The 27,248-nt window shown below is 51.0% G+C and overlaps 6 non-coding genes and 9 pseudogenes across 6 annotated transcripts; all 15 read right to left on the bottom strand.

The window, feature by feature from the left end:
* Positions 1–3,958: 3,958 nt before the first annotated feature.
* On the bottom strand, positions 3,959–4,135 carry LOC144764318 (U2 spliceosomal RNA; annotated as a pseudogene).
* Positions 4,136–4,598: 463 nt separating this feature from the next.
* On the bottom strand, positions 4,599–4,711 carry LOC144764475 (U2 spliceosomal RNA; annotated as a pseudogene).
* A 1,005-nt stretch (positions 4,712–5,716) lies between these two features.
* Positions 5,717–5,893, bottom strand: LOC144764319 (U2 spliceosomal RNA; annotated as a pseudogene).
* Positions 5,894–6,356: 463 nt separating this feature from the next.
* Positions 6,357–6,469, bottom strand: LOC144764476 (U2 spliceosomal RNA; annotated as a pseudogene).
* Positions 6,470–9,298: 2,829 nt separating this feature from the next.
* Positions 9,299–9,435, bottom strand: LOC144764483 (U2 spliceosomal RNA; annotated as a pseudogene).
* Positions 9,436–10,445: 1,010 nt separating this feature from the next.
* On the bottom strand, positions 10,446–10,622 carry LOC144764306 (U2 spliceosomal RNA; annotated as a pseudogene).
* A 992-nt stretch (positions 10,623–11,614) lies between these two features.
* Positions 11,615–11,802, bottom strand: LOC144764312 (U2 spliceosomal RNA). Its single transcript, XR_013596493.1, has one exon. It is a non-coding gene; the product is annotated as a U2 spliceosomal RNA (small nuclear RNA).
* A 7,702-nt stretch (positions 11,803–19,504) lies between these two features.
* Positions 19,505–19,706, bottom strand: LOC144764389 (U2 spliceosomal RNA; annotated as a pseudogene).
* A 431-nt stretch (positions 19,707–20,137) lies between these two features.
* On the bottom strand, positions 20,138–20,328 carry LOC144764522 (U2 spliceosomal RNA). Its single transcript, XR_013596590.1, has one exon. It is a non-coding gene; the product is annotated as a U2 spliceosomal RNA (small nuclear RNA).
* Positions 20,329–21,352: 1,024 nt separating this feature from the next.
* Positions 21,353–21,561, bottom strand: LOC144764396 (U2 spliceosomal RNA; annotated as a pseudogene).
* Positions 21,562–21,992: 431 nt separating this feature from the next.
* LOC144764498 (U2 spliceosomal RNA) lies at positions 21,993–22,183 on the bottom strand. Its single transcript, XR_013596569.1, has one exon. It is a non-coding gene; the product is annotated as a U2 spliceosomal RNA (small nuclear RNA).
* Positions 22,184–23,171: 988 nt separating this feature from the next.
* LOC144764846 (U2 spliceosomal RNA) lies at positions 23,172–23,362 on the bottom strand. The gene has a single exon (XR_013596873.1). It is a non-coding gene; the product is annotated as a U2 spliceosomal RNA (small nuclear RNA).
* Positions 23,363–24,372: 1,010 nt separating this feature from the next.
* On the bottom strand, positions 24,373–24,581 carry LOC144764397 (U2 spliceosomal RNA; annotated as a pseudogene).
* Positions 24,582–25,012: 431 nt separating this feature from the next.
* On the bottom strand, positions 25,013–25,203 carry LOC144764499 (U2 spliceosomal RNA). Its single transcript, XR_013596570.1, has one exon. It is a non-coding gene; the product is annotated as a U2 spliceosomal RNA (small nuclear RNA).
* A 996-nt stretch (positions 25,204–26,199) lies between these two features.
* On the bottom strand, positions 26,200–26,390 carry LOC144764857 (U2 spliceosomal RNA). The gene has a single exon (XR_013596884.1). It is a non-coding gene; the product is annotated as a U2 spliceosomal RNA (small nuclear RNA).
* Positions 26,391–27,248: the final 858 nt, after the last annotated feature.

Below are 27,248 nucleotides of genomic sequence, written 5' to 3' on the forward strand. Positions count from 1 at the left end.
GAGGGCGAGTAGCTCCGCCCGGTCCTGCTTATGGGGGGAAGCATACACATTACACACTTTAATTGGGATACCATCCATTAGGAGCGAAAGGAGGACCGCCCGTCCAGGGTCCAGCACTCGCTCCTCAGTGAGTTGCCAATGCCTGCGCTGGAAAAGCGTTACCAGACCATCATTTTTTTCCGGGCCACCGGACCAGACTGATGGGCCGTCCGGCCAGAGTGCCTGCAGAGATGTATAGCGGGGGCGAAAGGGCAGATGACACTCCTGTAAACAAATAATATCAGCACACACATTTCTGCAATAGTCCAGCACCATGGTTCGTGTGAGGGGGGTGTTCATACCCCTCACATTGCAAGATGCCACAGTGACCGCCATCAGTAGATTGCAAAATAATATAACAGCCATATTTATTTACGTGGGTGTTGTGCAACCTGCCCCTCTGAGCCACTATCTGGTACCACTAACTCATCGTCGGAAGGGGGTTGCATGGCATGTAGCAATAATGCCTCTAGGTCTGGTGTGTTGTCCAGGTCCGTGGCCTGGATACCTCTGAACCCAGTGTCTGTTGGTCGATCAGAGAAACCCTCCTCGGAGTCCGAGAGGGAGGAGAGAGCAGCATATCTGTTCCCTCTGGATCCCCTATCTAGGGAGGACACACGCTTGCGCAGCTTGATGGAGGAAGGCTGGTCCCCCATGAGTTTCGCCTCCCTATTCTTGCGCTTGTTGTTGCTTTGTGTTTTCCACCCACTATGATCCATGCTAGCGTTCTCTACATTCGAGACCAGACGGGGGGCTGATATGGACGTGTTTGACGCTGCACGCCTGAGGTCACTCACCACCTGGCTCACCCCGCTGGCCCCACTCTCAGGCACACTGTCAGCTACTACACCCGGTGTGACTACATTTAGGGCAGGGGCATTGGACCGACCAGGGTAAGGGGGGAAATCTGTCGCCACAAAAGAGGGCTCTACGCTGGGGGGTGGGGGTTGCGTCTTCTCTATGCGTGCAGCCCTACGCTCTACGATGCTCTGCTTAAGGCGCGCCGCTTCTGCCTGTTCTGCCAGTTCTTCCTCACTGGGGAGCTGTATCTCCTCCTCGCCCATGTCTATTTCGAGGTCAGGGTGGGGGGGGTGGTCCTCCGTGGCCTGTGTTTTCTCCTCCTCCCCCAGGTCCTCCTGTCCCCCGCAGCGCCGTATTTCTATGCCATCAATGATTCCTAACACATCAGGACCAAGGGAGTCAGTACCAAGCTGAGTCACATCTGAGACCTCCCCTGCGCCATTTGACCCTGGAGCTTGACCCACAGGCTGGGGGAGAGGGGCGGCTCCACCAGCTGCAGAGGCATAGGAAAATTTCTTCTTTGGGCACGTTCTGAAGAGGTGCTGGTCACTACCACAAAGGTTACATTTTTTGGGTACCTTACACTCTGGTGTTTTATGATCTAGGCTACCACAGTTACGACACGCCTGTCCAGAGCACTGATCTTTAACATGCCCAAACTGCTGACACATTCTGCAAAAGGAGGGCTGGCCCGAATACAGCAGGAAACCCTTGTTTGCCCCCAGATTGAATGACTGAGGGGGGTGAGCAAAGCCCCCCACCCCACTTGGGTCTTCCTTAAAAGTGACCTGGTATTTCCGCTTGCCATTCCAAATGCCACACATGTTTTTAATTTTAGTGCCCCCCCGAAAAGTTTCACAGTACCTAGAGAGAAAAATCTCAATCAGACGTGGATCAGTGTATGGGTTGTACATATGAACAATCAGCACCACTTCCCTCGGTGCAAACATGGGGGTGAAACGGAGACCTCTGAGCACAGGCAGGTCTCGGCGGTCTGACACAATACGCAAAACCTCTTGGCATATAGAATCACTGGCAAAGGTCACATCATACAAGCCCCTTGTGGAGAAATCCTGCACACATTCAATGGCGCGCTCTGTCATGCCACATTCCTTCTTTAAAACATCTTCCACCAAATACAGTAGATTTTTCTCCTTCCTAACTTCCCCCCACACCTCCACTCGGATCGTGTTGGGGATGTGGTCCCCCATTCTGGTGGATCCTGAGGCTGTGGAGTATGCTGCCATGAGGGGGGAGAGGGGAGGGGGGATGAGGGAGCAGTGAGCAGGGCTGACAGCAGCCTCTCAGTACAGAAGGCAGTCCGAGGAGGAGGGCAGAGCCCCCACCTCTGAGTCTCTTCAGAGCTCCTCTCTCAGCGCAGGAAATTGCAACAATGTCTCAGCGCCTCCAGGAGCAGTCCGAGGAGGAGGACACGGCCCCCACCTCCAAGCCTGGCAGGCAGCTCCTCTCTCAGCGCGATGCTCCGCAACAGTGTCACAGCCTTACCAACTATCTCAGAAGAAGTAGCAGCAGCGTGGAGGAGGAGCAGCACGGCCCCCCCAGCGGGGGCTCTCCTTCTCTGGGACGCCTCGTCTGCAACAAAGTATCAGCTCCCCTCGATGTGGAATGGGAGGCTGGGGGAAGGCCCGGCCCCGGGCTGGCTCCACGCAGAATCCGCAACAATGTTGCAAGTCGTCCCCGGCGTCTGGAAGCTCTGCTCTCTGCAGCTGCTGGGCTCCTGCTCCAAAGCAGCCCCCTAGGTCTCCCTCAGCCTCGAGGCTTCAGCCAGGTTCCGGGCAAGCCAGGAGTCGCAGGCCCGTCCTCTCCGCCTTAGGGGTCCCCTAGTGACCACTCGCCAACGATGCTCTGCCCACCTCACCCTAGGAGAATCAGCCTTGCCCCGGACAAGCCAGGGAACGAAGGCCCAGCCCCAACAGGATCAGTGGAACAGAGGGTCTCTGTCTGCAGCTCCCCTCACCCTTCTGGACGCAGCCTGGCTCCGGTCAAGCCAGAGAAACGCAGGCCCAGCCCTTCAGGGATCAGGGTTCACTCCCAAACCTTCAGCACCAACCAAGCACTACACTTGATCTTAGCCAAAAGGCCGAGAAGCGATAACCAGGGCCGATTCAGAAGCAACGCCTCCCGAAGCAATCTACCTGGCTCACCCGGACCTGGGTCTTCCCTCGCACCGTCGCTGGCCGCCTTTCCGCCTCTTTTTCCGACTCCCAGCAAGAGCTCAGCATGTCTGGGTGGAAAGGAGGCCCCGGCCTCAGGCCTTCTCCCGGCTCCCAGAGTCCTCCTCGGCTGTCGCCTCATCAGGCGTCACTTAGCATACCCACGTTGTCCTCTTTCTAGAATTTGCATGCCCCGCCCCTTCCTGCGCACTGCTTCCAGCCGGCTGGCCAGAAAGCCTGGCAGCCAGGGGATGCTGGGAATCAGCCCAGGATGCCCTGGACAGCTCCCTGACCGGATATGGCCGGCCCCTCACCCTCGCTTGCCGGGGACACTGCTCCCCTGCAGCCTAAGGCCTATAGATAAGGCTTGGCCGTTCGTGGCCATAGGGGACGGGCGGGGCGTGCAGAGAAGGAAAAGGACTCTGTATTTTTCTTCTTGCTCAGAGAAGCCAAGGGCAGTGTCCACTTCTCTGCCAGCATGCCTGCCTCCCTCCCTCCCTCCCTCCCTCCCTCCCTCCCTCCCTCCATCCATCCCTCCATCCATCCCTCCATCCATCCTACTGACTTGCTGGGAACCTTCTTCCATTCGTTCCCCAGTGAAATGGATCCAAAACCACTGAAAGTCTGCTGCTGGAAAAACAATCTTTTTCCGACGTTTGTCTCTTTTCAAAGTGCAGCGTCTGGATGGAGAAGGGGAAAAAAAATAAAAAGAAATCATTTTATTTATTTATTTCAAACGCGAAAAATAAATAAATAAATAACGCACGGCCCGGGTGCCGCAAAGTGGCAAATGAGTCAAATAAATACATAAATAAGGCAAGACGCGGTGACCAGTTTGCTTTTATTCACACGCAAACACAATAGCGCCACTTTACAGGGTTTGGTAGTGAAACGCTACTTTCGTTTTATCGTCTATTTTTCAACAGCATTGTTTTCCCCGGGTGGGGAAGTGCACCATTCCTGGAGGTACTGCAATACCAGGTTGATGCGTGGAGTGGACAGAGCAAGCTCCTATTCCATCTCCCTGTTCCAAAAATCAATTTAATATATGGTCCCCAGATAGAGGACATATCAGATATTAAACTGATAAGAACAGATTTTTTTTTTTTGTAAAAATATATCTTTATTTATAAAGTTTTTGGAGCATGATACATTTTAACCAATCCCTTGGAGGGTGGTGTACATTTTACCAATCCAAAGAGTGGTGCTCGCAGGCATACACTTTGGTGGTTTCCATCTAGATATTTTACTATATTAAGACATACCCCATATTGGGGTGTCTTTTATGATGCTTTTATTAGCCATTTGGCCCAGTTTTTATGTTTCCATATTTGGCTGGCTTCTTCTTGGCCTAACCTTTTAATGTCATACATTACATATATCATTGCTTTATTAAAACACAGTTTTAGGCAATCATTCGTGGTCAGCTGTTTGTGTGAAAAGAGGAGGAGGTTCCTGGAGATCCACAGAGTTTCTTTTCCTGCATTGATTATTTTCCATGCAATCTCCTTGTCTGCAGGAGGCAGATCTAGGCCGTAGAGAATGTTCTCATGTTGTATGTTTGTCATGGATGTGATGTGCTTCAGTAGTTTGCCCAATTTTTTCCAAAGTTTTTGGGCATATGGGCAGTTCCACATTAGATGAACTGATAAGAACAGATACTACACTTGATCTTAGCCAAAAGGCCGAGAAGCGATAACCAGGGCCGATTCAGAAGCAACGCCTCCCGAAGCAATCTACCTGGCTCACCCGGACCTGGGTCTTCCCTCGCACCGTCGCTGGCCGCCTTTCCGCCTCTTTTTCCGACTCCCAGCAAGAGCTCAGCATGTCTGGGTGGAAAGGAGGCCCCGGCCTCAGGCCTTCTCCCGGCTCCCAGAGTCCTCCTCGGCTGTCGCCTCATCAGGCGTCACTTAGCATACCCACGTTGTCCTCTTTCTAGAATTTGCATGCCCCGCCCCTTCCTGCGCACTGCTTCCAGCCGGCTGGCCAGAAAGCCTGGCAGCCAGGGGATGCTGGGAATCAGCCCAGGATGCCCTGGACAGCTCCCTGACCGGATATGGCCGGCCCCTCACCCTCGCTTGCCGGGGACACTGCTCCCCTGCAGCCTAAGGCCTATAGATAAGGCTTGGCCGTTCGTGGCCATAGGGGACGGGCGGGGCGTGCAGAGAAGGAAAAGGACTCTGTATTTTTCTTCTTGCTCAGAGAAGCCAAGGGCAGTGTCCACTTCTCTGCCAGCATGCCTGCCTGCCTGCCTCCCTCCCTCCCTCCCTCCCTCCCTCCCTCCATCCCTCCATCCATCCATCCCTCCATCCATCCTACTGACTTGCTGGGAACCTTCTTCCATTCGTTCCCCAGTGAAATGGATCCAAAACCACTGAAAGTCTGCTGCTGGAAAAACAATCTTTTTCCGACGTTTGTCTCTTTTCAAAGTGCAGCGTCTGGATGGAGAAGGGGAAAAAAAATAAAAAGAAATCATTTTATTTATTTATTTCAAACGCGAAAAATAAATAAATAAATAACGCACGGCCCGGGTGCCGCAAAGTGGCAAATGAGTCAAATAAATACATAAATAAGGCAAGACGCGGTGACCAGTTTGCTTTTATTCACACGCAAACACAATAGCGCCACTTTACAGGGTTTGGTAGTGAAACGCTACTTTCGTTTTATCGTCTATTTTTCAACAGCATTGTTTTCCCCGGGTGGGGAAGTGCACCATTCCTGGAGGTACTGCAATACCAGGTTGATGCGTGGAGTGGACAGAGCAAGCTCCTATTCCATCTCCCTGTTCCAAAAATCAATTTAATATATGGTCCCCAGATAGAGGACATATCAGATATTAAACTGATAAGAACAGATTTTTTTTTTTTGTAAAAATATATCTTTATTTATAAAGTTTTTGGAGCATGATACATTTTAACCAATCCCTTGGAGGGTGGTGTACATTTTACCAATCCAAAGAGTGGTGCTCGCAGGCATACACTTTGGTGGTTTCCATCTAGATATTTTACTATATTAAGACATACCCCATATTGGGGTGTCTTTTATGATGCTTTTATTAGCCATTTGGCCCAGTTTTTATGTTTCCATATTTGGCTGGCTTCTTCTTGGCCTAACCTTTTAATGTCATACATTACATATATCATTGCTTTATTAAAACACAGTTTTAGGCAATCATTCGTGGTCAGCTGTTTGTGTGAAAAGAGGAGGAGGTTCCTGGAGATCCACAGAGTTTCTTTTCCTGCATTGATTATTTTCCATGCAATCTCCTTGTCTGCAGGAGGCAGATCTAGGCCGTAGAGAATGTTCTCATGTTGTATGTTTGTCATGGATGTGATGTGCTTCAGTAGTTTGCCCAATTTTTTCCAAAGTTTTTGGGCATATGGGCAGTTCCACATTAGATGAACTGATAAGAACAGATACTACACTTGATCTTAGCCAAAAGGCCGAGAAGCGATAACCAGGGCCGATTCAGAAGCAACGCCTCCCGAAGCAATCTACCTGGCTCACCCGGACCTGGGTCTTCCCTCGCACCGTCGCTGGCCGCCTTTCCGCCTCTTTTTCCGACTCCCAGCAAGAGCTCAGCATGTCTGGGTGGAAAGGAGGCCCCGGCCTCAGGCCTTCTCCCGGCTCCCAGAGTCCTCCTCGGCTGTCGCCTCATCAGGCGTCACTTAGCATACCCACGTTGTCCTCTTTCTAGAATTTGCATGCCCCGCCCCTTCCTGCGCACTGCTTCCAGCCGGCTGGCCAGAAAGCCTGGCAGCCAGGGGATGCTGGGAATCAGCCCAGGATGCCCTGGACAGCTCCCTGACCGGATATGGCAGGCCCCTCACCCTCGCTTGCCGGGGACACTGCTCCCCTGCAGCCTAAGGCCTATAGATAAGGCTTGGCCGTTCGGGGACGGGCGGGGCGGGCAGAGAAGGAAAAGGACTCTGTATTTTTCTTCTTGCTCAGAGAAGCCAAGGGCAGTGTCCACTTCTCTGCCAGAATGCCTGCCTCCCTCCCTCCCTCCCTCCCTCCCTCCGTCCCTCCCTCCCTCCGTCCCTCCCTCCCTCCCTCCCTCCCTCCCTCCCTCCCTCCCTCCCTCCATCCTACTGACTTGCTGGGAACCTTCTTCCATTCGTTCCCCAGTGAAATGGATCCAAAACCACTGAAAGTCTGCTGCTGGAAAAACAATCTCCTTTGCCTCCCTTGTCGTGGGTCTTGAACATCACCGTCCTCTTCACTCTGTCCATCTTCGAGCTCCAGATGAAGTAGAAGATCATTCTCGTGATGGCCTTGGCCGTTGTGGTCTGCACTGGCCATACTTGAGCGACGTACTGGAGTACTGGCAGGGTCTCGTTCCGCAGGACCAAAGACTTCCCTTCGATCGTCAGCTTCCGGAGGCTCCAGAGTCCCAGCTTCTGCCTTGTCTTCGCCAGTCTTTCCTCCCAGGTCTTCTCTGCTGCACCTTCTCCGCCGAACCAAACTCCCAGGATCTTCAGGAAGTCCCTCTTGATGGGGAATGGTAGTGGGTCTCGGGGGGGGGTCCAGTGTCCGAAGAGCAGGGTTTCTGACTTGGCGCTGTTGATCTTCGCTCCTGATGCCTTTCCAAACTCGATACAAGTCCTTTCCAGTTCTCTTATGGACGGCCCGTCTGCGCAGAATACTGAGACGTCGTCCATGTACAGAGAGCACTTCACTTCTCCTTTTCCTCCGCTTCCCGGTGCCTTTACTCCTCTGATGTTACTGTTCTGCCGGATGCGTTCCGCGAGGAGTTCTATTACGCAGATGAACAGGAGGGGGGAGAGGGGGCATCCCTGCCTCACCCCTGACAGGACCGGGAAAGGGTCGGTACTCCAGCCATTCACTGTTGCCGTGCTGGAGATGTCGCTATACATTGTTTTCACCACGTCGCAGAAGAAGTCCCCCAGGCCCAGCGCTCTGAGTGCCCGGTCCATGAACTCATGGGAAACGCGGTCGAACGCCTTCTCCTGGTCCAGGCTGACCAAGGCCGTCGGGATCTTGCGACCCTTGACGTACTCGATCGTGTCCCGGACCAGGGCCAGGCTGTCCGCGATTTGCCGTCCCGGTATACCGCAGGACTGGTCTGGGTGGACTATCTTTGCTACCACTTTCTTTAGGCGGTTGGCCATTACCTTCGCGAGAATCTTGTAGTCCACATTGAGGAGAGAGATGGGCCTCCAGTTCTTGAGGTCTTCTCTCTCTCCCTTCTGTTTGTACAAGAGTGTTATCATGCCCTCTCGCAGGGATTGCGGCATACTGCCCTTGCCCACCATTTCCTCGTAGAGGGTCAGCAAGTCCGGCCCGATCAGGTCCCACAGTTCGACATATAGTTCCACTGGGAGACCGTCGTTCCCGGGTGTCTTGCCTCTCTTGGAGGTTGTGGCGGCCAAGTGCAGTTCTTCCAGGGTGAAGGGCGCATCTAGGCCTTCTCTCTCTTCCGGACCCAGTGTCTTTGAGATGCCCTCCAGGAAACTGTCCGCCTGGGCTCTCTCCGACGCCTTCGGTGAGTAGAGTTCGCCGTAAAAGTCCGTGACGACTCTCATGACGTCCTCTTTCTCACTTTGGAGGTTGCCCTCCGAGTCCCGAAGTTCCACCAGCGGTGTGTGAGTCGAGTGAATTTTCTTAAAAAAGAACGAGTTGCATTTCTCGCCCTTCTCTAGGTTCTCGGTTCTGGTCCTGAAGATGATTTTCTCGGATTCTTCCCTAAAGTGCTCTGCGAGCCCTTTTCGGGTGTCCTCCAGGTCGTCATCCACGTCCCATCCCCTGAGCTCGAGTTCGTACAGTTGCTGCAGTTTGCTCTGCAGCCTCCTGAACGTCCTCTTCTTTTCCCGTGCAGCAGCTCTGCTTGCATCCTGGAAGAAGCTCCGGAACCTGACTTTCACCCATTCCCACCACTCGCTGGCGGATTGAAAGAGGCCCTTCATGTCCCTCCACTCTATGTACGCGTCTCTGAGGTTCGCCACTAACTCCTCGTTGTCCAGCAAAGAGCAGTTCAGTTTCCACGAACCTGGGCCAGCGGGGAACTTCCCTGTAAGTTCCCCCTCAAAACTGACTGCTCTGTGGTCAGAGAAGTGGACGGCGACCATGGAGCTTCGCCCAGGCTTTACTGTTGGGGAGGTGAGTAGGAGGTCGATCCGTGAACGCACGGATCCGTCCGGCTTGCTCCAGGAATAATTCCTGGCGTTCGGCCCCATGCTCCCGATGACATCCCGGAGGGACGCCTCCTTTATCATCTCCACCAACAGCCTGGACGTCACATCCATTCCTGCAGAGCCTGGCCCACTGCGTCCATCCAACTCTACTATGCAGTTGAAATCACCACCCATCAGAATGGTTCTGGAGGTAACGAGTTGCAACCTGAGCACCCTGATAAGAACAGATACTACACTTGATCTTAGCCAAAAGGCCGAGAAGCGATAACCAGGGCCGATTCAGAAGCAACGCCTCCCGAAGCAATCTACCTGGATCACCCGGACCTGGGTCTTCCCTCGCACCGTCGCTGGCCGCCTTTCCGCCTCTTTTTCCGACTCCCAGCAAGAGCTCAGCATGTCTGGGTGGAAAGGAGGCCCCGGCCTCAGGCCTTCTCCCGGCTCCCAGAGTCCTCCTCGGCTGTCGCCTCATCAGGCGTCACTTAGCATACCCACGTTGTCCTCTTTCTAGAATTTGCATGCCCCGCCCCTTCCTGCGCACTGCTTCCAGCCGGCTGCCCAGAAAGCCTGGCAGCCAGGGGATGCTGGGAATCAGCCCAGGATGCCCTGGACAGCTCCCTGACCGGATATGGCCGGCCCCTCACCCCCGCTTGCCGGGGACACTGCTCCCCTGCAGCCTAAGGCCTATAGATAAGGCTTGGCCGTTCGTGGCCGTTCGGGGACGGGCGGGGCGGGCAGAGAAGGAAAAGGACTCTGTATTTTTCTTCTTGCTCAGAGAAGCCAAGGGCAGTGTCCACTTCTCTGCCTGCCTGCCTGCCTGCCTGCCTGCCTGCCTCCGTCCCTCCCTCCCTCCCTCCCTCCCTCCCTCCCTCCCTCCCTCCATCCATCCATCCATCCTACTGACTTGCTGGGAACCTTCTTCCATTCGTTCCCCAGTGAAATGGATCCAAAACCACTGAAAGTCTGCTGCTGGAAAAACAATCTTTTTCCGACGTTTGTCTCTTTTCAAAGTGCAGCGTCTGGATGGAGAAGGGGAAAAAAAATAAAAAGAAATCATTTTATTTATTTATTTCAAACGCGAAAAATAAATAAATAACGCACGGCCCGGGTGCCGCAAAGTGGCAAATGAGTCAAATAAATACATAAATAAGGCAAGACGCGGTGACCAGTTTGCTTTTATTCACACGCAAACACAATAGCGCCACTTTACAGGGTTTGGTAGTGAAACGCTACTTTCGTTTTATAGTCTATTTTTCAACAGCATTGTTTTCCCCGGGTGGGGAAGTGCACCATTCCTGGAGGTACTGCAATACCAGGTTGATGCGTGGAGTGTACAGAGCAAGCTCCTATTCCATCTCCCTGTTAATATATGGTCCCCAGATAGAGGACGTATCAGATATTAAACTGATAAGAACAGATACTACACTTGATCTTAGCCAAAAGGCCGAGAAGCGATAACCAGGGCCGATTCAGAAGCAACGCCTCCCGAAGCAATCTACCTGGCTCACCCGGACCTGGGTCTTCCCTCGCACCGTCGCTGGCCGCCTTTCCGCCTCTTTTTCCGACTCCCAGCAAGAGCTTAGCATGTCTGGGTGGAAAGGAGGCCCCGGCCTCAGGCCTTCTCCCGGCTCCCAGAGTCCTCCTCGGCTGTCGCCTCATCAGGCGTCACTTAGCATACCCACGTTGTCCTCTTTCTAGAATTTGCATGCCCCGCCCCTTCCTGCGCACTGCTTCCAGCCGGCTGGCCAGAAAGCCTGGCAGCCAGGGGATGCTGGGAATCAGCCCAGGATGCCCTGGACAGCTCCCTGACCGGATATGGCCGGCCCCTCACCCTCGCTTGCCGGGGACACTGCTCCCCTGCAGCCTAAGGCCTATAGATAAGGCGTGGCCGTTCGGGGACGGGCGGGGCGGGCAGAGAAGGAAAAGGACTCTGTATTTTTCTTCTTGCTCAGAGAAGCCAAGGGCAGTATCCACTTCTCTGCCAGCATGCCTGCCTCCCTCCCTCCCTCCGTCCCTCCCTCCCTCCCTCCCTCCCTCCCTCCCTCCCTCCATCCATCCATCCTACTGACTTGCTGGGAACCTTCTTCCATTCGTTCCCCAGTGAAATGGATCCAAAACCACTGAAAGTCTGCTGCTGAAAAAACAATCTTTTTCCGACGTTTGTCTCTTTTCAAAGTGCAGCGTCTGGATGGAGAAGGGGAAAAAAAATAAAAAGAAATCATTTTATTTATTTATTTCAAACGCGAAAAATAAATAAATAAATAACGCACGGCCCGGGTGCCGCAAAGTGGCAAATGAGTCAAATAAATACATAAATAAGGCAAGACGCGGTGACCAGTTTGCTTTTATTCACACGCAAACACAATAGCGCCACTTTACAGGGTTTGGTAGTGAAACGCTACTTTCGTTTTATCGTCTATTTTTCAACAGCATTGTTTTCCCCGGGTGGGGAAGTGCACCATTCCTGGAGGTACTGCAATACCAGGTTGATGCGTGGAGTGGACAGAGCAAGCTCCTATTCCATCTCCCTGTTCCAAAAATCAATTTAATATATGGTCCCCAGATAGAGGACGTATCAGATATTAAACTGATAAGAACAGATTTTTTTTTTGAAAAAATATACTTTATTTAGAAAAATTGTTTTGTCATAGATACATGTTAACCAATCCCATTGTGGGTGGCATACTTTTTAACTGGACTAGGTGTTGCACGCAGGCAGAGACCTGTCAGTTTTCCATCGAGATATGTTTCATTGTAAGAGAAAACACTTTTATGCTAAAGTGTTTTCCTAAATATTTTTTAAGTTACCCATTCTGCCCATTTTTTTTGTTTCCATATTTTTTCTGCTTGTAGTTTGCCTTGTTTTTTAATGTCCACATAATAAAAAACCATTATTTTATCCAATGCAATATTTATACAATCTTTGGTGGAGAAGGTCTTGTGTTGGTAGACTCCTAGGTTTCTTGTGGTCCATACACATGATATGATTTTCAGAAGTAGGTTGTGTTTGTCTTTAGTACATGTTGTGGGGAAACCATACAGGATGAGTTCATAGTTTATGTTGTTTTGTCCTGTGATCCCTTTTATCAGGGGACCAATGGTTTTCCATGTTAGCTGTGCAAAGTAGCAGTTCCAGAGGAAATGGAGTACTGATTCTTCCGCTTTACAATTGTCTCTTGGGCAGGTAGATTGCTTTGCTAGTCCTCTCTTATGTTGGAAGCTTTTTACTGGTAGAGCCTTGTGGATGGTTAGCCATGCCAGGTCCTTTTGGCTATTGGTGATCTCCTTGCTGTTCGCCATTGTCCATGCTTTTTTGGAGAGTTTTTCATTGAGGTTGTTTGCAGGTGTCATAATTTCTTTGTCTTGTATGGCTTCTTTCAGGGCCATTCTGTGTATGAAGTCCTCTGGTTTCAGTTGTATTTTCTTCATACTTTTCAGAAAGTCATCTATAATGTTGTACATTTTTGGAGGGACAAAAGCTGTGGGTAGTCTGTTGTCTTGTTCTAATAGTTTTGCTGTTCTAAAAATGTTTGCAGCTCCATATCTGATGAAGTGTGCTGCAATGTTCCTTCTTTCTCTAATTGCATTTAGACATAGGCTGGTGTACGTGACGAGGAAGAAGAGGTATAGGTTTGGCACTCCCTTGCCCCCATTTTCTAAGCTTTTGTAAACTATCTCTCTTTTAAGTTTTTCCATTTTGGAGGACCAAAAGAAGTCAAAAATTGTTTTCTGCAGACTCTTGAGTGTCTCTTTGGAGGGAGGAAAAATCACTGCATAGTATAGCATCAAAGGGAGCAGGACCGCTTTAATTACCAGTATTTTTCCTACCAGGCTTAAGGATCTACTTTTCCATAGTCCAATTTTTTGGTTTATCTTATTTTTGACTTCTGTCCAATTGTCTTCTCCTGAAGTGTCTTCTGAGAACCTGACTCCTAGTATCTTTGTTGGTTGTTTGGTGGTTTTAACTGGTATTTTTGCCAAGTTGTTCCAATTCCCTACTGTAAGGCAGGTTGTTTTGTCTAGGTTTAGTTTTAGTCCTGATGCTTGTGCAAAGATGTTGCAATGTAGAATTGTTCTTGAGACTGACTGTGGGTCTGGGCATAATATGGTTATATCATCCATATAGGCTATGCATTTTGCTTTATTTCCCCCGGCCCCCGGGACAAAGATTCCTTTTATTACCTTGTCTTTTCTCAGGGTTGCTAGGAGTGGTTCTAGTGCACAGATGAACAGTGCTGGTGATAGTGGGCAACCCTGTCTGACTCCTGTGCCTATTTGTACTTCTTTGGAGAGGTGGTTATTTATCTGGAATGCACTGGAGGCGTTAGAGTATAGCAGTTTTATTATCTTAGTGAATCCTGGTGGGAAACCCATATGGTGTAGGACTTTAAACATGTATTCATGGGAGACACTATCAAAGGCCTTTTGAAGGTCAAGTGAGAGGACTCCTAGTGGGGAGTTTTTTTCTAGCGCCATCCAGATAGCATCTCTTATCGTGATCATGCTGTCCCATGATTTCCTACCAGGGACTGCACAGGTTTGGTCTGGGTGAATGACTGCTTTGAGCACCTTTTTAATTCTATTTGTCATCAGTTTGCTTAGTATTTTACTGTCTACGTTTAAAAGAGTGATGGGTCTCCAATTTTCCAGGCATTCTTTGTCACCTTTTTTATAGATTAGGGTTACTACTCCTTCTAAAAAGGATGGTGGGAGTTGTTTTTCTTCAGTTGCTTTGTTGAGCATTTCAATAAAATCTCTTGCTATTGTACCCCAGAAGGTTTTATAGAATTCCCAGGGTAGGCCGTCTTTCCCTGGGGCAGAGTTTTTTGGTGTCTGGGCGAGTGCTTCTAGGAATTCCTGGCCTTCAAAGGGTTTTTCTAGGAAGGATTTTGCTTCTTTTGTCAAATTCCCTTCTAAGTTTTGTAGGAAGTCATTTCCTGTATCTTCCTCTATTCCTTTTTTTTGTAAAGGTTTTTGTAGAATTCTGCTGTTATTTCTAGTATTTCCTCTATTTTATTTGTTGTTTTTCCATTTTTATCTTTTAGGCCTGGGATATTTTGTTGGGCTTGCGCTGCTTTTTTGAAGAAAAAAGCGTTGCATTTTTCCCCTTCTTCGTATTCTTTTACTCTTGAGTTAAAGATGGTCTCTCTGCCTTTTTGTAGATACCATTTTCTTATGTTTTCCCTAGTTTTTAGCATCTCTTCCTTTACCTCTACTCCTGCGTCTTGCAGTTCTATTAGTAAGGCCAGTTTTTCTTGGTGGTTTTTAAAGTCAGCTCTTTGTTGGGCTGCTCTCTCTCTTCCTATATTTGAGAAAAAGTTTTTAGTTTGTTTTTTAACAAATTCCCACCATAGGGTGAGATTTTGGAAGTTTTTCTTTTGTTTTTCCCATTTGCTATATTGAGTTTGGAATGCTGTTTTTGTTTCTTCCTCAGATAGAGTTGAGGTGTTTAGCTTCCAATAGGTCTTTCCTTTTTGGGGTGCATGAGGTAATTGGCATTCTGTTATGACTGTTTGGTGGTCAGTTAAGCAGCTATCATCTAGTTTTGATGCTATGCATTTTATTTGTCTGTTAGCGAAGATAAAATCTATTCTGGATGTGGTGTTACCATCTCCAGATAGCCATGTGTAGCCCGTTGTGTTCGGGTTGCATAGGGGGAATGAGTCTTGGAGGTTGAAATTTTTTATTATATACTTAAGACTTTTGGAAGTAGTATCTAATTTGTACTGCATGGAGGATCCATATCTGTCTCCTGGTGACAGAATGCAGTTGAAGTCTCCTGCTATGAGGCATGGTTGGTTGCCAGTTAAGAAGAAATTTAGGTTTTCTAACAGTTCTTTCCTTTCATTCTTTTTGGTATGGGCATATATATTAATAATTTTTAATATATTTTCTCTGTAATTTATGGTTAGCATTTGTGCTCTCCCTGGCGAGATTATAGTCTCTTGTATTAGTTGTGGGTGGTTGTTTGTAAAGAGGATCCCCACTCCTGCATTTTTATTTCCTCCTCCTGACCAAAAGGAAGGGCCCAAGGGCCATTCTTTTTCTATGTGGCTGTATTCGTCAGCATAAGGTAGGCCACATTCTTGTAGACATATGATGTCTGCTTTTAGGTTTTTACAGTAATGAAATATAGCTGCTCTCTTGGTTTGGTTTCTCAAACCTCTAACATTTAGGGAGGCTATTGTTATAGCCATTATTATGATTTTCCACATCATTTTAATTTTAAATTTATATGCTGTCAGGTATCTCATTCTCCTGTTGTTGGAGGATTGAGACACTTTCAAAAGTTGATACAATATCGTCTTCATCGTTGAAGTATATTTGGCTGTTGCCTGGTGGCCCTTCTTTCTTTTGGTTTCCCTCATCTAAGATGAGGTCCTTTCCATTTTCTATGTCATACAGACCTTCCATGTGGAGGTCCTCTGAGTCTGGTAGGTTCGCCAGGCTGCTAAATCTAGAGCCTGGACTTTGTGAACTTCCCATTTGGCTGAAAGCTTTTCTTTTGTTTTTGTTTGGTGGGGCTTCTTGTAACAAAAGGGTTCTTTTTATTTCCTTTCTCACTTTTTTCTTTGCTATCTGTCTGGCTGATACTCTCAGAGCGCCTTTCTCTGATTTTTGTGAGCTTGAAATATCTTCGTTTTCTGATTCGGAGTCTGATAAGTTATTTACATTTGGGGCATCACCTGTTTCTACCTGTCTTGTATTTTTTTCCTCCTTGTTTCCATTCTCTGCATCTTTGTTTGTTTCTTCCTCTTCCATTTCTATCTCTGGCTGCATCTGGGGTTCTATTGACTGTGTGATGTGGGTGCTCCCTGTGTTTTGTGTCACTGCAAAAAGCCACTCTGGATTGTAATTATCTAAAGGGTCTTCCTTGGTGTCTTGGGTGTCCCCTTGTGTGCCAGTTAGGTCTATTGTAACTACCTCCACTGTCTGATCTACTATCAAGTTTGTTTCTGTTTGATATTCTTCTGGTGTTTCCTGTACTATTTGTGTGGGTGTTTGGGTCTCATCTTTTTCTATCTGTGGAGTTGGTTGTATGTGTGGCGTTGTGTTTTGTGTACTAGTACTATCTGTATTTTGTTCGTTAGCATTTTCTCTAATTTTTGTGCTTTCTTCTGCCTGTTTTGCTTTTTCTGTCTCAGGGTTTTTTTTCTGATTTCTCTTTTCTGCTACTTGTTCTGGGTATTTAGGCATTTCTCTATTGGGGCAGTTTTTGTACAGGTGGTTGTTTCCCCCACATAGATTGCATTTTTTGGGGGCTTTACAGTCCTGTGCCATGTGTCCCTTTTTCCCACAGTTCCTGCATATGTCTCCTGGGCACCACTCTTTAGTGTGTCCAAATTGTAAGCATGCCCTGCAAAAGTTTGGCTGTCCTGGGTAGTAAAGAAAACCTCTATTGGGCCCTATTGAGAAGTTAAGGGGGGGGTGTTTTGTTCCTCCTATTCCTTCCTCATCTGCTTCCAGGGTGACCATGTATCTGCGCTTTCCATTCCAGATGCCCCACTCATTCTTAAGTTCACTTCCTCCCCTTACAGTCTGGCAGTACCTGCGTAGGAAATTGGCAATTTCTGTTGGGGATGCGAAGGGGTTGTACATATGTACAGTTATAGGTATTTCTCTGGGTGTGGACAGGGGGGTGATGTTGTATCCCTCTAACTCCTCCTTATCTTTATAACAATTTAGGTTAAACAAGCATTTGTGGTACATTGTCTCATTATCAAAAGTGACATCAAAGAGCCCTCTAATTCTGAAGTCTTGTAGGCATTTTACTGCCGTGGGATCTATATCTAAAACCTTTTTGAAGACAGTGTCCATTAAGTGGCTGAGGTTCCTTTTGTGTTTTGCCTCATCCTGGATTTCAAATCTAACTGTGTTCCTTATACCTGTGGGTGTTGCTTGTCCTGTCGCATTTCTTGCTGCTCCTCCTGCGCGATTTCCTCCTGCTGCATTCGCGTAGCTTTTGGGGTCCCCCATGTTTGGTTGTGTGCCCCCTGGCCGAGCACCTGGCGGTGCGCCCGGGGGCTCACTGATTTTGGCCTTCTCCTCCCCTGTGTGGAATTGGTGGGGTTCTTATGCTGGCAGAAAGGTGCGTGCCCCTAGGCCGTGCACCAGCCGGTGCGCCCGGGGGCTCGCGGTATTTCCTCTTTGATTCTTTGCTGGGCGTGCCCCCTGGCCGAGCACTGTGAAGTGCGCCTGGGGGCTCGCGATTTTTGTCTCCTTTTTGGCTCTGAATACGTTTGGGCGTGCCCCCTGGCCGAGCTCTGTGATAGCGCCTGGGGGCTCGCTTTGTTTACCGTTTTTCCTTCGCTAGGGGGCGCTGCTGGGTCGTTTTATGCGCAGCCCTCGAAAATATGCCTGTTCAGCTCGTCTGGCGTGCCCCTTGGCCGAGCACAAGACTGTGCGCCGAGGGGCTCGCGTTTTTCCCGTTCTTTTCTGTCAGTGCGTGCCTCCTGGCCGAGGGGGAGTCTGCGATTGCTCCCTGGATCTTTGCTGGCCAGCTGTTGTGCTTTTTCCCGTCTGCGTGCCCCCTGGCCGAGCACCAGCCGGTGCGCCTGGGGGCTCGCGATAATGATTTAAAATTGCCGGAATTCGAGTGTTTTTTTGGAGTCTCCCCGGGCCGAGCACCAAGGAGGTGCGCCCGGGGTCTCTCCAATCAGCTGTTGCCTGCGATTGCTTTGCGGGTGTACTGGATTATGTTTCCCGGTATTTTCGGGGTGTCCCCGGGCCGAGCAACGCCGGTGCGCCCAGGGTTTCCCCGCCTTTCTTTCTCGGGCTCCTTATCTTCCTCCCACCATCCCGTGTGCTATTTAGCTCACCTGTTCCTGGCCGTGTAGGCCAGGTGTTCCTATGTGGGGGGGTCTAAATTCCTCAATTGAGTGTCCCCGAGCCGTGCACTATCCCAGTGCGCCCGGGGTCACTCCAAAGTGTCTCCTGGCCACGCAGCTATGTGCGGGCCTGTGGTCAGCTCTGGAGGGGCTTCCCCTTCACCCCCCGAGTTTCTGGGCATCAGCTGGGCCCCGGACAAGCCAGGTGCCGCAGCCCGTCCCTCCACTCAGGCGGATCCAGGTATCCCTCCTGTAGTAGGTTTCTGCCCTGTTGGAACGGTCCCAGGGTCCACGCAGCCTTGCCACGGACAAGCCGTGGAGCGAAGGCCCAGTGTCCCCCAGGTGTCCCTCGAAGGTGGTCTCCTCGGCTTTAGCCTTTCCGCCCTCAGTCACGCAGCCTTGCCACGGACAAGCCGTGGAGCGAAGGCCCAGCAACCAAAGGGTTTCCAGGGGTCAAGCGCCCTCTAGCTATTCACAAGTGTATTTCTACACTTGATCTTAGCCAAAAGGCCGAGAAGCGATAACCCGGGCCCATTCAGAATCAACGCCTCCCGAAGCAATCTACCTGGCTCACCCGGACTTGGGTCTTCCCTCGCACCGTCGCTGGCCGCCTTTCCGCCTCTTTTTCCGACTCCCAGCAAGGGCTCAGTATGTCTGGGTGGAAAGGAGGCCCCGGCCTCAGGCCTTCTCCCGGCTCCCAGAGTCCTCCTCGGCTGTCGCCTCATCAGGCGTCACTTAGCATACCCACGTTGTCCTCTTTCTAGAATTTGCATGCCCCGCCCCTTCCTGCGCACTGCTTCCAGACGGCTGGCCAGAAAGCCTGGCAGCCAGGGGATGCTGGGAATCAGCCCAGGATGCCCTGGACAGCTCCCTGACCGGATATGGCCGGCCCCTCACCCTCGCTTGCCGGGGACACTGCTCCCCTGCAGCCTAAGGCCTATAGATAAGGCTTGGCCGTTCGTGGCTGTTCGGGGACGGGCGGGGCGGGCAGAGAAGGAAAAGGACTCTGTATTTTTCTTCTTGCTCAGAGAAGCCAAGGGCAGTGTCCACTTCTCTGCCAGCCTGCATGCCAGCCAGCCTGCCTGCCTGCCTCCCTCCCTCCCTCCCTCCCTCCCTCCCTCCCTCCCACTGACTTGCTGGGAACCTTCTTCCATTCGTTCCCCAGTGAAATGGATCCAAAATCACTGAAAGTCTGCTGCTGGAAAAACAATCTTTTTCCGACGTTTGTCTCTTTTCAAAGTGCAGCGTCTGGATGGAGAAGGGGAGAAAAAAAGAAATAATTTTTTATTTGTATTTTTTTTCGTAAACCCGAAAAATTAATAAATAAATAAATAACGCACGGCCCGGGTGCGGCAAATAAGTCAAATAAATACATGAATAAGGCAAGACACGGTGACCAGTTTGCTTTTATTCACACGCAAACACAATAGCGCCACTTTACAGGGTTTGGTAGTGGAGCGCTACTCTCGTTTTCTCGTCTATTTTTCAACAGCATTGTTTTCCCCGGGTGGGGAAGTGCACCATTCCTGGAGGTACTGCAATACCAGGTTGATGCGTGGAGTGGACAGAGCAAGCTCCTATTCCATCTCCCTGTTCCAAAAATCAATTTAATATATGGTCCCCAGATAGAGGACGTATCAGATATTAAACTGATAAGAACAGATTTTTTTTTTTTTTTTGTCCTACCCGTCACACCCTCAGTCAGCAGGTCTGGCCAGTCTGCCACACCCGCCGGCCTTGCCCTTCAACCGAGCCGTCTCGCCTGGCCTACTTGCCCAGGGGGTACTAGGCATGGCTTATCTTTTCAGCCAACCCCGGTCTGTCCTGCTACTACCTCCATCCAGCAGCCAACCAGCCCAGCTGAAAGCGGGGAACCAATCCGCAGACAGCCATTAGCTGGTTGGCCTTGTGCCGGTCGGACCTAGGAGGGTTCGCCTGGACAGGGGGGCGACTTAGCCTTCCAGCCATGCCGTTCGGCCCTGTCGTTCCATCCAAGGTCATCAGCCCGGTTGTCAAACAAAGCCGGTTGGCACAGCAGGCCAGTCTCGCCTGCTGACCTACGAAAAAAATCGCCATTCAGCCGGCCTGCCAGTCAGCCCCCACTGGGGTACTGCCCAACAGTCCAGCATGCCAGGCTACTAAAAACGTTATGACATTACTGTCATATGCGTAATGACATTGCTGTCATTGTCGATCCGGAACCGAATCTCGTTTCTACGTATTGGGAATATCATTGACACACAAAGTTCAATGAGCACATCCCAACTGACCGCCCTCCCCTAGGGGAGGCAAGTGAAACTACACTTGATCTTAGCCAAAAGGCCGAGAAGCGATAACCAGGGCCGATTCAGAATCAACGCCTCCCGAAGCAATCTACCTGGCTCACCCGGACTTGGGTCTTCCCTCGCACCGTCGCTGGCCGCCTTTCCGCCTCTTTTTCCGACTCCCAGCAAGGGCTCAGTATGTCTGGGTGGAAAGGAGGCCCCGGCCTCAGGCCTTCTCCCGGCTCCCAGAGTCCTCCTCGGCTGTCGCCTCATCAGGCGTCACTTAGCATACCCACGTTGTCCTCTTTCTAGAATTTGCATGCCCCGCCCCTTCCTGCGCACTGCTTCCAGACGGCTGGCCAGAAAGCCTGGCAGCCAGGGGATGCTGGGAATCAGCCCAGGATGCCCTGGACAGCTCCCTGACCGGATATGGCCGGCCCCTCACCCTCGCTTGCCGGGGACACTGCTCCCCTGCAGCCTAAGGCCTATAGATAAGGCGTGGCCGTTCGGGGACGGGCGGGGCGGGCAGAGAAGGAAAAGGACTCTGTATTTTTCTTCTTGCTCAGAGAAGCCAAGGGCAGTGTCCACTTCTCAGCCAGCCTGCCTGCCTGCCTCCCTGCCTCCCTCCCTCCCTCCACTTCCTCACTTCCTCCCTCCACTTCCTCACTTCCTCCCTCCCTCCCTCCCTCCCTCCCTCCCTCCCTCCCACTGACTTGCTGGGAACCTTCTTCCATTCGTTCCCCAGTGAAATGGATCCAAAATCACTGAAAGTCTGCTGCTGGAAAAACAATCTTTTTCCGACGTTTGTTTCTTTTCAAAGTGCAGCGTCTGGATGGAGAAGGGGAGAAAAAAAGAAATAATTTTTTATTTGTATTTTTTTTCGTAAACCCGAAAAATTAATAAATAAATAAATAAATAACGCACGGCCCGGGTGCGGCAAATAAGTCAAATAAATACATGAATAAGGCAAGACACGGTGACCAGTTTGCTTTTATTCACACGCAAACACAATAGCGCCACTTTACAGGGTTTGGTAGTGGAGCGCTACTCTCGTTTTCTCGTCTATTTTTCAACAGCATTGTTTTCCCCGGGTGGGGAAGTGCACCATTCCTGGAGGTACTGCAATACCAGGTTGATGCGTGGAGTGGACAGAGCAAGCTCCTATTCCATCTCCCTGTTCCAAAAATCAATTTAATATATGGTCCCCAGATAGAGGACGTATCAGATATTAAACTGATAAGAACAGATTTTTTTTTTTTTTTTTTTTTTTTTCCTACCCGTCACACCCTCAGTCAGCAGGTCTGGCCAGTCTGCCACACCCGCCGGCCTCGCCCTTCAACCGAGCCGTCTCGCCTGGCCTACTTGCCCAGGGGGTACTAGGCATGGCTTATCTTTTCAGCCAACCCCGGTCTGTCCTGCTACTACCTCCATCCAGCAGCCAACCAGCCCAGCTGAAAGCGGGGAACCAATCCGCAGACAGCCATTAGCTGGTTGGCCTTGTGCCGGTCGGACCTAGGAGGGTTCGCCTGGACAGGGGGGCGACTTAGCCTTCCAGCCATGCCGTTCGGCCCTGTCGTTCCATCCAAGGTCATCAGCCCGGTTGTCAGCCAAAGCCGGTTGGCACAGCAGCCCAGTCTCGCCTGCTGACCTACGAAAAAAATCGCCATTCAGCCGGTCTGCCAGTCAGCCCCCACTGGGGTACTGCCCAACAGTCCAGCATGCCAGGCTACTAAAAACGTTATGACATTACTGTCATATGCGTAATGACATTGCTGTCATTGTCGATCCGGAACCGAATCTCGTTTCTACGTATTGGGAATATCATTGACACACAAAGTTCAATGAGAACATCCCAACTGACCGCCCTCCCCTAGGGGAGGCAAGTGAAACTACACTTGATCTTAGCCAAAAGGCCGAGAAGCGATAACCCGGGCCCATTCAGAATCAACGCCTCCCGAAGCAATCTACCTGGCTCACCCGGACTTGGGTCTTCCCTCGCACCGTCGCTGGCCGCCTTTCCGCCTCTTTTTCCGACTCCCAGCAAGGGATCAGTATGTCTGGGTGGAAAGGAGGCCCCGGCCTCAGGCCTTCTCCCGGCTCCCAGAGTCCTCCTCGGCTGTCGCCTCATCAGGCGTCACTTAGCATACCCACGTTGTCCTCTTTCTAGAATTTGCATGCCCCGCCCCTTCCTGCGCACTGCTTCCAGACGGCTGGCCAGAAAGCCTGGCAGCCAGGGGATGCTGGGAATCAGCCCAGGATGCCCTGGACAGCTCCCTGACCGGATATGGCCGGCCCCTCACCCTCGCTTGCCGGGGACACTGCTCCCCTGCAGCCTAAGGCCTATAGATAAGGCTTGGCCGTTCGTGGCCGTTCGTGGACGGGCGGGGCGGGCAGAGAAGGAAAAGGACTCTGTATTTTTCTTCTTGCTCAGAGAAGCCAAGGGCAGTGTCCACTTCTCTGCCAGCCTGCATGCCAGCCAGCCAGCCTGCCTGCCTGCCTCCCTCCCTCCCTTCCTCCCTCCCTCCCTCCCTCCCACTGACTTGCTGGGAACCTTCTTCCATTCGTTCCCCAGTGAAATGGATCCAAAATCACTGAAAGTCTGCTGCTGGAAAAACAGTCTTTTTCCGACGTTTGTCTCTTTTCAAAGTGCAGCGTCTGGATGGAGAAGGGGAGAAATAAAGAAATAATTTTTTATTTGTATTTTTTTTCGTAAACCCGAAAAATTCATAAATAAATAACGCACGGCCCGGGTGCGGCAAATAAGTCAAATAAATACATAAATAAGGCAAGACACAGTGACCAGTTTGCTTTTATTCACACGCAAACACAATAGCGCCACTTTACAGGGTTTGGTAGTGGAGCGCTACTCTCGTTTTCTCGTCTATTTTTCAACAGCATTGTTTTCCCCGGGTGGGGAAGTGCACCATTCCTGGAGGTACTGCAATACCAGGTTGATGCGTGGAGTGGACAGAGCAAGCTCCTATTCCATCTCCCTGTTCCAAAAATCAATTTAATATATGGTCCCCAGATAGAGGACGTATCAGATATTAAACTGATAAGAACAGATACTACACTTGATCTTAGCCAAAAGGCCGAGAAGCGATAACCAGAATGGTGCCAGAATTAACGCCTCCCGAAGAAATCCACCTGGCTGACCCGGACCGGGGTCTTCCCTTGCACCGTCGCTGGACGCCCTTTCGCCTCTTTTTCAGACTCCCAGCAAGAGTTCATCATGTGCCGGTGGAAAGGAGGTCCCGGCCACAGGCCTTCTCCCGGCTCCCAGAGTCCTCCTGGGCTGTCGCCTCATTAGGCGTCACTTAGCATACCCACGTTGTCCTCTTTCTAGTATTTGCATGCCCCGCCCCTTCCTGCGCACTGCTTCCAGCCGGCTGGCCAGAAAGCCTGGCAGCCAGGGGATGCTGGGAAGCAGCCCAGGATGCCCTGGACAGCTCCCGGACCGGAAATGGACGGCACCTGGCCCCTCGCCCTCGCTTGCCGGGGACACTACTCCCCTGCAGCCTAAGGCCTATAGATAAGGCTTGGCCGTTCGTGGCCGTGCGGGGCGGGCAGAGAAGGAAAAGGACTCTGTATTTTTCTTCTTGCTCAGAGAAGCCAAGGGCAGTGTCCACTTCTCTGCCAGCCTGCATGCCAGCCAGCCTGCCTGCCTGCCTCCCTCCACTTCCTCCCTCCCTCCCTCCCTCCCTCCCTCCCTCCCTCCCTCCCTCCCACTGACTTGCTGGGAACCTTCTTCCATTCGTTCCCCAGTGAAATGGATCCAAAATCACTGAAAGTCTGCTGCTGGAAAAACAATCTTTTTCCGACGTTTGTTTCTTTTCAAAGTGCAGCGTCTGGATGGAGAAGGGGAGAAAAAAAGAAATAATTTTTTATTTGTATTTTTTTTCGTAAACCCGAAAAATTAATAAATAAATAAATAAATAACGCACGGCCCGGGTGCGGCAAATAAGTCAAATAAATACATGAATAAGGCAAGACACGGTGACCAGTTTGCTTTTATTCACACGCAAACACAATAGCGCCACTTTACAGGGTTTGGTAGTGGAGCGCTACTCTCGTTTTCTCGTCTATTTTTCAACAGCATTGTTTTCCCCGGGTGGGGAAGTGCACCATTCCTGGAGGTACTGCAATACCAGGTTGATGCGTGGAGTGGACAGAGCAAGCTCCTATTCCATCTCCCTGTTCCAAAAATCAATTTAATATATGGTCCCCAGATAGAGGACGTATCAGATATTAAACTGATAAGAACAGATTTTTTTTTTTTTTTTTTTTTTTTTCCTACCCGTCACACCCTCAGTCAGCAGGTCTGGCCAGTCTGCCACACCCGCCAGCCTCGCCCTTCAACCGAGCCGTCTCGCCTGGCCTACTTGCCCAGGGGGTACTAGGCATGGCTTATCTTTTCAGCCAACCCCGGTCTGTCCTGCTACTACCTCCATCCAGCAGCCAACCAGCCCAGCTGAAAGCGGGGAACCAATCCGCAGACAGCCATTAGCTGGTTGGCCTTGTGCCGGTCGGACCTAGGAGGGTTCGCCTGGACAGGGGGGCGACTTAGCCTTCCAGCCATGCCGTTCGGCCCTGTCGTTCCATCCAAGGTCATCAGCCCGGTTGTCAGCCAAAGCCGGTTGGCACAGCAGCCCAGTCTCGCCTGCTGACCTACGAAAAAAATCGCCATTCAGCCGGTCTGCCAGTCAGCCCCCACTGGGGTACTGCCCAACAGTCCAGCATGCCAGGCTACTAAAAACGTTATGACATTACTGTCATATGCGTAATGACATTGCTGTCATTGTCGATCCGGAACCGAATCTCGTTTCTACGTATTGGGAATATCATTGACACACAAAGTTCAATGAGAACATCCCAACTGACCGCCCTCCCCTAGGGGAGGCAAGTGAAACTACACTTGATCTTAGCCAAAAGGCCGAGAAGCGATAACCCGGGCCCATTCAGAATCAACGCCTCCCGAAGCAATCTACCTGGCTCACCCGGACTTGGGTCTTCCCTCGCACCGTCGCTGGCCGCCTTTCCGCCTCTTTTTCCGACTCCCAGCAAGGGATCAGTATGTCTGGGTGGAAAGGAGGCCCCGGCCTCAGGCCTTCTCCCGGCTCCCAGAGTCCTCCTCGGCTGTCGCCTCATCAGGCGTCACTTAGCATACCCACGTTGTCCTCTTTCTAGAATTTGCATGCCCCGCCCCTTCCTGCGCACTGCTTCCAGACGGCTGGCCAGAAAGCCTGGCAGCCAGGGGATGCTGGGAATCAGCCCAGGATGCCCTGGACAGCTCCCTGACCGGATATGGCCGGCCCCTCACCCTCGCTTGCCGGGGACACTGCTCCCCTGCAGCCTAAGGCCTATAGATAAGGCTTGGCCGTTCGTGGCCGTTCGTGGACGGGCGGGGCGGGCAGAGAAGGAAAAGGACTCTGTATTTTTCTTCTTGCTCAGAGAAGCCAAGGGCAGTGTCCACTTCTCTGCCAGCCTGCATGCCAGCCTGCCTGCCTCCCTCCCTCCCTTCCTCCCTCCCTCCCTTCCTCCCTCCCTCCCTCCCTCCCTCCCACTGACTTGCTGGGAACCTTCTTCCATTCGTTCCCCAGTGAAATGGATCCAAAATCACTGAAAGTCTGCTGCTGGAAAAACAGTCTTTTTCCGACGTTTGTCTCTTTTCAAAGTGCAGCGTCTGGATGGAGAAGGGGAGAAATAAAGAAATAATTTTTTATTTGTATTTTTTTTCGTAAACCCGAAAAATTCATAAATAAATAACGCACGGCCCGGGTGCGGCAAATAAGTCAAATAAATACATAAATAAGGCAAGACACAGTGACCAGTTTGCTTTTATTCACACGCAAACACAATAGCGCCACTTTACAGGGTTTGGTAGTGGAGCGCTACTCTCGTTTTCTCGTCTATTTTTCAACAGCATTGTTTTCCCCGGGTGGGGAAGTGCACCATTCCTGGAGGTACTGCAATACCAGGTTGATGCGTGGAGTGGACAGAGCAAGCTCCTATTCCATCTCCCTGTTCCAAAAATCAATTTAATATATGGTCCCCAGATAGAGGACGTATCAGATATTAAACTGATAAGAACAGATACTACACTTGATCTTAGCCAAAAGGCCGAGAAGCGATAACCAGAATGGTGCCAGAATTAACGCCTCCCGAAGAAATCCACCTGGCTGACCCGGACCGGGGTCTTCCCTTGCACCGTCGCTGGACGCCCTTTCGCCTCTTTTTCAGACTCCCAGCAAGAGTTCATCATGTGCCGGTGGAAAGGAGGTCCCGGCCACAGGCCTTCTCCCGGCTCCCAGAGTCCTCCTGGGCTGTCGCCTCATTAGGCGTCACTTAGCATACCCACGTTGTCCTCTTTCTAGTATTTGCATGCCCCGCCCCTTCCTGCGCACTGCTTCCAGCCGGCTGGCCAGAAAGCCTGGCAGCCAGGGGATGCTGGGAAGCAGCCCAGGATGCCCTGGACAGCTCCCGGACCGGAAATGGACGGCACCTGGCCCCTCGCCCTCGCTTGCCGGGGACACTACTCCCCTGCAGCCTAAGGCCTATAGATAAGGCTTGGCCGTTCGTGGCCGTGCGGGGCGGGCAGAGAAGGAAAAGGACTCTGTATTTTTCTTCTTGCTCAGAGAAGCCAAGGGCAGTGTCCACTTCTCTGCCAGCCTGCATGCCAGCCAGCCTGCCTGCCTGCCTCCCTCCACTTCCTCCCTCCCTCCCTCCCTCCCTCCCTCCCTCCCTCCCTCCCTCCCTCCCACTGACTTGCTGGGAACCTTCTTCCATTCGTTCCCCAGTGAAATGGATCCAAAATCACTGAAAGTCTGCTGCTGGAAAAACAATCTTTTTCCGACGTTTGTTTCTTTTCAAAGTGCAGCGTCTGGATGGAGAAGGGGAGAAAAAAAGAAATAATTTTTTATTTGTATTTTTTTTCGTAAACCCGAAAAATTAATAAATAAATAAATAAATAACGCACGGCCCGGGTGCGGC

The sequence above is a fragment of the Lissotriton helveticus genome, chromosome 6 (genome assembly GCF_964261635.1).
Source record: "Lissotriton helveticus chromosome 6, aLisHel1.1, whole genome shotgun sequence".
Lineage (NCBI taxonomy): Eukaryota > Metazoa > Chordata > Amphibia > Caudata > Salamandridae > Lissotriton > Lissotriton helveticus.